General features: G+C 41.7%; 1 long non-coding RNA gene across 1 annotated transcript; it reads left to right on the top strand.

Moving 5' to 3' along the window:
- Positions 1–6,274: 6,274 nt before the first annotated feature.
- Positions 6,275–8,584, top strand: LOC127446068 (uncharacterized). Its single transcript, XR_007898139.1, has 3 exons — positions 6,275–7,403; positions 8,153–8,293; positions 8,444–8,584. It is a non-coding gene; the product is annotated as an uncharacterized LOC127446068 (long non-coding RNA).
- The last annotated feature ends 416 nt before the right edge of the window (positions 8,585–9,000 follow it).

The raw sequence follows: 9,000 nt of genomic DNA, 5'->3' as shown, positions 1-9,000 counted from the left end.
ACACAAAACTTTGCACCTTCAGCCAAAATTCTTGGATCTTACGACACCCCCAAAAACATGGGTGGTGTCTCCATCTTCAGAATGACATCGCCAGCAGATGGGCGTGTCCTTCAGACCAAGCCTATACAATTTAGAGGGGGTCCAATAAAATCTATGTAAAATCTTAAATTGCATAAGGCAAACCCTTGCATCTCTAGATGCAGACTTGATGTTTTTTAGAATCCTAGCCCACACTCCCTCCTCCAATAACAAATTTAAATCTTCCTCCCATAATCTTTTGAGAGAATTTAAATCTCCGTCCTCCAGACTCTGAATTAGCAGGGGGTAATACACTGATGCCTCATGACCCTTCCCAAAAGCAGCAATCACCACTCCCAGAGTATCTGCCGCTCTAGTGGGGTGCGTGCTACTCCCAAAAACAGTGCAGAGCAGGTGGTGCAGCTGTAAATACTTACAAAATTGAGATCTGGGAATCCCAAAATGTTGAATCAAATTTTCAAAAGATCTCAATACACCACTCTCATATCGGTCACCAAGTGTATTAACCCCCCTCACAATCCAATCTGACAAACAGAAAGGGGACTTATTAATACATAGTTTAGGGTTCAGCCATATGCTCAAGGCTATGTTTAAATAAATATCAGAATTAAACACTCTGGACACATTTGTACATATCGAGTGCAAATGCAAAATAACTGGGTGCGACTTAACCTCTCCGGCTAGTTTAATCGAAAGGCTTTGCAGTGGCAAGATAGGGGCAAGAACTTCCTTTTCAATACAAAACCAGGGAGGGGCTCTCTCAGGTGGAAGCGACCAATGAGCCAAATGTCTAAGACTGAATGCATAATAATAAAACAAAATCTTGGGTAGGCCTAACCCACCTTTGTCAATCGGCCTATGTAACTTATTGAAATTTAACCTGGGACACTTACCATTCCAAATGAAGGACTTTGCTATGCTATCAAATTGCTTGAAATAAGAGAGGGGGACATCTACAGGGAGAGACTGTAGCAGGTAGTTGAATTTTGGAATACAATTCATTTTAATAACATTAACCTTCCCAATCATCGATAAGTGTGTGAAGTAATGAAGCCCACCTGTCCACATTATTCGAAAACTTTTTTATTAAGGGATCAAAATTAACTCTGAAAGCTTCCCTTTGCTCCTCGCCTGGCGCAACACAAGATCCTTATCGGATGATCTCAGAAATCTGGCCAGAATCGAGCGGTTAATTCCTTCTCCGAAGATTCCACAAAATCGATTTGTCTCTCAACATCAGTCACTCTTGTAACTATCTCAAATAATTTTTTCCATCGCTGTAACGATCAACGTATTACAGCGAGATCCTCCAAGTCAGCAAGAACCTTCGACAACATCACCGACATGTTGGACAACCGACGCTGGATCACCTCTTCCGCTGCACCATCCAAATTGAGTCCCTGATCTGTACGCCTGTCGGGGCTTTTAATGTCTCCAGAGCCTGAGGATTTTGACTTCCTTGCCATGTTTTGCCTCAAAGAGCAAAAGTGTAACTGGGTGTATCAAATTTCACCAGATTATAACATGAAAAGAATTAAAAATTTAGCAAAGTGCGCAGAGCTCGTCGCTCACATGTCTGCTTCTTGCATGGCGTCTCGCTGTTATACGTCAATCGATCGGCGAGTTAGTTACAAGAGTGACTGGTGTTCGGAGAGGGAATTAACCGCTAATCCACCCATGACCAAAATTGATTTGGAACATCTTGAAAAGCTTGAAGATCTTGAGAATAAAAGCCGCAGGAATAATGTTCGAATCGTTGGAATTCCTGAGCATGAGGAGGGCAGAGATATGGTGAAATTCCTAGATGAGCTTTTCCCGAGTCTGCTCGACATAACAGGCCACAAGCTGGAAATCGAGCGAGCTCACAGAGTCCCAGCTCACAGATTTGCTTAGGGAGATAGGCCCCGATCGATTCTGGCTGAGAATAGAAACGAAGGACGGTCGCAAAGTATTTACATGTCCCAATCAGGCAATGTCTTTTATTGAATCAATGGGTGAGTAAACCATTGCGTGTTTCTCATGTGAGTGGGTCGACTTGCTGTACTTACTCTGGCTTTTGAGGAAGCTGGGCATCATTTTGGTTTCTTTTTTCTTTTTGCGTTGGCTCCGCTGAGCGGCTGGAGCTTGTTTTGTGAATAACACTTTTCCTTAAAGAAACTTTTGCATTGATGAAAGATTACTTTTGCATTGAAGTTCCTGGCCAGTTTGAGAGTGAACACTATGGATGACCGCAAAATATCTACATGCTCACACAAAGGATGTCTTTTATAAAGTTGACGGATTGTGTAAGTCATGGTATATACTTTCATTCGGCCTCCGAGTGAATTGACTCGACCATCCGGGGAACCGGGATGCCGGTTTTGTTTCTTTTTGTATTGGTTCCGCCTAGCGGCTGGAGCTTGTTCTATTGAATAACACTCCTTTGGAACAGCTGTGGATTAATCTGTTCATTTATTTGTGCTTATTCCTCCTGCTGGCTGTAGTTTGTTTTGTTGAGTATTTTTACAGGACAACGGAATTATTACGTCATCTGTTGAACTCATAACAGCCGGCTCACTGCACATATCTGAACGGTTTTATATCAGCTGGAATTTATTTTGTGGAAGATCACACCTTTGAGAGAGTTCTGTGAATGAATCTACACGTTCTTTGTGTTTAATCTTCCTATTGGCTGGGGTTATTTTACAAAGTATTTTCTGTTATGTAATTTTGCCTCACAAGGCAAAATTGAGCAATCCAAAGGGCAAAGTTTTCATGGGGGCTTGTGGGCGTTCATGGACCTTTTGAGTTTAGAGGGATTGTCGCCGGTTGGAGCAGTCGTGCACGGGGTTAATATGCATGTTTTTCTTTTTTCTGTTTGTTTTGTTCAGGGGGAAGTTCGGAGTTTGATTGTTTCACTAATGGGGAATGTGGTCTGTATAATTTTGTTTTTGACACACAATATATTTTTTGTACTATATCAAAATGTCAGATGTTAATAGAGTGTACTATCTCTCTCCACATGGAATGTGAATGGGTTGGGGCACCCCATAATAAGAAGGAAGGTTATTTCTTTTCTTAAACGTAAGAAATATAATATAGTGTTTCTTCAAGAAACACATCTCTCCCCGCAGGAAGCTGATTATATTGATTAATAAACATCTACAATTCAAATGTCTCAAACAGACTAAAGATAAATTAGTGAGAGTCATTATTGTTTTAGCTGAAATTCAAGGGCAAAGGTTGATTTTGGCTAATATATACGCACCTAATGCTGATGATCAGGGCTTATTTATAGATCTTGAAGGGATGCTGCAAACCGCTGGCACCCCTCATGATATAATATTGGGAGGAGACTTTAATCTTTTGATGGACTCAGTCCTTGATCACAGTGAATCAAAAGTGTGTAAACCCCCTAGAGCAACATTGATGCTTCACAGGATGTGATCTTAGTCTCAGATCATGCCCTGCTGAGTTTAGAGATGTTGCCACATATAGAGAAAAAGAAATCATATAGTTGGTGCCTTACTGTGTCCCTTTTGCAAAATCCTGATTTCCAACAAATGTTAAAGACTGAAATCAATGTTTATATGGAGACCAACTGGTCCTCAGTATCCTCTGTGGGTGTGGCTTGGAAGGCACTTAAGGCGGTTCTTAGGGGTCGGATCATACAGTATGTCTCATTCATCAAAAAATCCAAAGCACGAGAACTCGTGGAGTTGGAAGGAAATATTAAAAGTGCAGAGGCAGAGCTGAAGTGCCATATGTCAGCTGATGACCTCAGAGAATTGACCCGACTGAAATATAGATATAATACTATTTTGTCGCAGAAAGTGGAGTTTTGGTTATTCAGACAGTCACACTTTGAGTTGGGTGACACATCAGGGAAGTTTTTGGCTAGATATTATAAGCAGAGAGAGTCTCTTTCTATCATTCCCTCAGTGAAATCTGCTGGTGGTGAAATTGTTACCTCAGTCATTGATATTAATAATGCCTTTAAAGAGTTCTATCTTGATCTTTATAGTTCCACGTCTTTGTCTACTGATGAAGATATTAGAAATTTTGTGGAACCATTAGATGTCCCCCTCTCTTATTTCAAGCAAATTGATAGCATAGTGAAGTCCTTCATTTGGAACGGAATACGTCCCAGATTGCATTTTAATAAGTTACATAGCCCGATAGACAAAGGTGGGCTAGGCCTACCCAAGATTTTGTTTTATTACTATGCGTTCAGTCTCAGACATTGTTCAACTCACATTATTTAAATTGGACACTTATTTAAATGTTGCCTCGAGCATATGGTAGAACCCAAGATTGTGTATTGGCAAGTCCCCTTTTTACTGGCCAGAGTGGATTGTGAGGGGGGTTGCTACACTCGATGACCTATATGAAAGTAGAGTGTTGAGATCGTTTGAAAATTTGGTCCAACATTTTGGGATCCCCAGACCTTAGTTTTATAGGTATTTACAACTGCGCCACCTGCTTTGTACTATTTTTGGGAGTAGCACACACCCCCCTAAGGAGGCAGTTGCTTTGGGAGAGGTGATTGTAGCTTTTGGAAAAGGTCATGAGGCATCAGTGTACTACTCCCTGTTAATTCAGAGTCTGGGGGATGGAGCCTTAACTTATTGAAATTTAACCTGGGACACTTACCATTCCAAATGAAGGACTTTGCTATGCTATCAAATTGCTTGAAATAAGAGAGGGGGACATCTACATGGAGAGACTGTAGCAGGTAGTTAAATTTTGGAATATAATTCCTTTTAATAACATTAACGTTTCCAATCATAGATAAATGTAATGAAGCCCACCTGCACACATTGCTTGAAAACGTTTTTATTAGGGGATCAAAATTAACTCTAACTAAATCAGACAAATTTGCTGGGAATAAAATGGCCAGATACTTAGTACCCTGTTTGGGCCACTGGAAGGCACCCAGCTGGAAAGCCGTTACTGGGCAGTTCGCTGTCAGAGCCAAAGCTTCGGATTTAGACCGATTAACTCTGTATCCTGAGAACTTAGAAAAGGAATTAATAATTCTGTGGAGGCAAGGCATTGATCTAGTGGGGTCGGAGATGAATAATAAAATATCATCTGCGTAAAGCAAAATCTTATGCGCCACAGCTCCCTTATCGTGGCTGCTAATGGTACCAGGGCAAGACAGAACAATAATGGGGAAAGAGGGCAAGCCTGCCGGGTGCCCCTATCCAAAGTAAAATAATCTAAAATTAATCCATTTGTTTGTACTGCTGCAACCAGGTGTCTATAAAGTAACTTAATCCATCCAATAAAAGTATTCCCAAACCTGTATATTTCCAAAATCTTAAAAAGATAATCCCATTCTACCATGTCAAACGCCTTTTCAGTGTCAAGTGAGATCGCAGTGACCGGAATCTGATCATTCACCTGACCACATGATATTGATGAAACGCCTAATGTTATCAGAGGAGCTGTGGCCCCGAATGAGCCCCACCTGATCTGTATGTATAAGAGATGTCATAACTTTACTTAATCGGTTTGCCAAAATTTGTGACAAAATTTTAACGTCTAGCTGGATGAGGGAAATTGGACGGTATTTTTCACACTCGCTTGGATCTTTGTCCTTTTTCAAAATCAGACTGATCCGGGCTTGTGACATGGTTGGCGGAAGCTTTCCATCCTTTAGTGATTCCGTATAAACTTCTAACAAAAGTGGAGCCAGTTCTGTAGCATAAGATCTAAAAAATTCAGCGGCAAAGCCGGCAAAGCCTTGTCTGTAGGCAGGGCCTTAATTACCTCGTCAAGCTCCTCCAAGGTTATCTCAGAATCAAGAAAATTTGTTTACTCAGTCATCAGTTTAGGGAGATCTAATGGTTCTACAAAGTATCTAATATCTTCATCAGTAGACGGAGACATGGAACTATAAAGATCAAGATAGAATTCTTTAAAAGCATTATTAATGTTAATGGCCGATGAAAAAATTTCACCACCAGCAGATTTCACTGAGGGAATGGTAGAAAAAGACTCTCTCTGCTTTATATATCTAGCCAAAAGCTTCCTTGCTTTGTCCCCATCTCAAAATATGACTGTCTTGCCCTAAATAACCCAAACTCCACCTTCTGCGACAAAATAGAATTATATCTGTATTTCAATCGGGTCAATTATCTGAGGCCATCAGACGACATTCGGCGCTTCAGTTCTGTCTCTGTACTTTTAATATTCTCTTCCAACTCCACGAGTTCTCGTGCTTTGGATTTTTTGATGAATGAGGCATACTGTATGAAGCTGATGAGCTCTCGAGCGCAGCATCAGAGAGCGGGCTTGTCCAGTCGCACACAGAAGCCTCAGCAGGGCTCACCCCTTCGGGGTCGTTTGCCCAGTCACAGGCTGATGCAGGGATGACGGACATGCTTTCCTGGGCGGCCGTGAGCATCGGGTTAGAGTGGAACCCTTCGCTCTCCCCTGAACCCTCTCGGCTCGATGATTGGTTCCTGGGTTCGCGGCGCCGCTCACAGCCACGCCCCGCCCCAGTTCCTTTCTTCCTGGAAGTGCACGAGGAGCTGACAAAATTGTGGGAGGCACCTTTTTCTGCCCGGTCCCGATTTCTCAGTTCCCCCGCCCTCAATACCCTCGATGGCGGGGCGGCCAGGGGTTATAAGGCGCTTGCGGTGCACCTATGCCCGCAGAGCGCCGCCACCTGGCGTGGACGCCCAAAGCTCCCGTCCAAGCCCTGTAGGTTCACATCATCCCTGACGGCCAAAGCCTACAGCGCTGCTGGACAAGCAGCCTCTGCCCTGCACGCCATGGCTCTCCTGCAGGTCCACCAAGCCAAGGCACTAAAAGAACTGCACGAGGGTATTTTCGCCCCAGATTTGATGCAGGAACTGCGCTCAGCGACTGACCGCGCTCTCCGAGTGACGAAGGTCACAGCGCGGTCTCTTGGGTGGACGATGTCCACATTAGTGGTCCAGGAGCGCCACCTGTGGCTCAACCTGGTTGAGATGGGTGAGGCCGACAAGACACGGTTCCTTGCTGCCCCCCATCTCAAAAACGCATAGTGGCATGCAATACAAGCGGATAAGCCCGGGATAGCCAGCCGGGTGTATCGCTTGGACATAGTGCCTTTCACCCCCTCTGAGCTGAAGACATGCGCCATTAATTCCCAGTAGTGTTCACAAACGTTCCCTGGTTGACTTCCTCCGAGCCCTGTTGCAGTCGAGTACACTGTACCATTTGTAACAGACAATATTGTCTTTCAGGTCTGGCAGGGGGTCTGACTGTAAAAGAAACTGTCTGGAGAATAATGTCAAAACTAATGACGAACCAACTGGCGAAGCAAATTAACAGGCGCGGAGTGAATAGGAAGTATGGCTTTGAAACATTTGCCATTAAAGATGTTGTCCTCAGTAAGTTTTATTTGTGTATCATAGTGTTAATTGATTTTAAGCATTATAGGAAACACATTTACGCTTTCTTGCCGAGAGTTAGATGAGAAGATTGATAACACTGTCATGTCTATATACTAGATATGAAGCTGGAACTAGGAGATGGTTAACTTAGTACAGTGTAAAATAATAATACATTTGTAAATAATAATAATAAAAACAATTTAGTAATGAAAAATAACCAATAAGAGTATCAATAAAGAACCGTATACGGCATATCAATAAAATAAAGATACAATTCTAACAATATACACAGCTCTTTAATAAAGTAAAAGTATTTCTTATCAGATTACTCGGTTAATCGATATAATAATCGGTAGAATACTTGATTACTAAAATAGCTGTAAGCTGTACCCATTTACAGGCTGTGATACTTGCCAAAGTACTGACCATGCAGGGTGCCCAAACTTTTGTTATGGGCCTTTTCTTTTTTGTCATTTTGAAACAATAAAATATGTCAATTGTATTCATTTAAAATTAAATCTACAACACAATAAAGTCTGCCAAAAGTGAAGGGGTCTGACTACTTTCTCAAATGACTATATATAACCCTGTAAAGTTCTAGTTTTTTCCCATCTTTTCCAGTCTTTATGCTAAGTTAGGATAACCAGCTTCATGTTTGAACAGGCAAACTTGTGCCATATTCACCTGATCGATCAATTCTTTTTCTTTCTTTCTATCTTTCTTTCTTTCTTTTTTTTTTTTTAAAGAATCTGTGCGAAGAAATGCAAGTACTGACAGTGCGTCGGACAGAGACATTGAAAAGTTCATAAAAAGATGGCTGCAGCTTGCATCTGACAGAGATGGGGGAAGAAGAGAGCGGGCCCTAAAGCAAGCAAATTGTTTCTAAGGTATGTTCCAAATGTTGTTACCATTTAACAGAGTTACCATTCATGTCTTCAGTCTGAGATTTCTGAGATCTATCTGACTAACTAACCATATGTGTCATTGTCTGTGCCCCCTCTTATCTCTCTCTTTCTGTCAATCTGTCCCTCTTTTAGGGTACACTTACTTGAGGAGGGTCCTGATGTTTTCTAGTTTTTTTTTGTTGTTTGTTTTGCATTTGTTCATGCCACATTTTGCTAGTTCATATAAAGCTGTATGTTAATGTTAGGGTTCAAATAAATTATCATATTTCTCATATTTTCATGGTGTCATTTTTACTTGGGGGGAAAAAGAGCACATATGGATGTTATGGGGTAGGCATGGGGTAATACATGGGGTAGTAGGTGGGGATGCTATGAAAAAAAAGAGGGTGAAAGGGCCAAACCCTCAATCCTTGTAAACTTGACATATTTTCAGAATTCTTAAGGCCAATATAAACTAATTTGTTTAAGCTTATAGTCCCCCTCCACTCCAGTTTGTTTTGCTCATTGTTTCTTCATATAGATGTTTAAGCTGAAACAGTGTTCAGTATTGCCAGAAGGCTCTGATCTCACCTAAAATCTGAGTTTAAGGCATGTATCTGCGAGGAGGATTTGACCGTCACAAATAGTTTAGAGCCAATCACGGTAAAGCATAACTCCTACAGTACACAAGTGTGAAACTTGGAAGCCTC

This window comes from Myxocyprinus asiaticus, chromosome 9 (assembly GCF_019703515.2).
Source record: "Myxocyprinus asiaticus isolate MX2 ecotype Aquarium Trade chromosome 9, UBuf_Myxa_2, whole genome shotgun sequence".
Classification (NCBI taxonomy): Eukaryota; Metazoa; Chordata; class Actinopteri; order Cypriniformes; family Catostomidae; genus Myxocyprinus; species Myxocyprinus asiaticus.
Note: the sequence above shows the minus strand (reverse complement) of the source record. Positions and strands in the feature narration are given on the sequence as shown.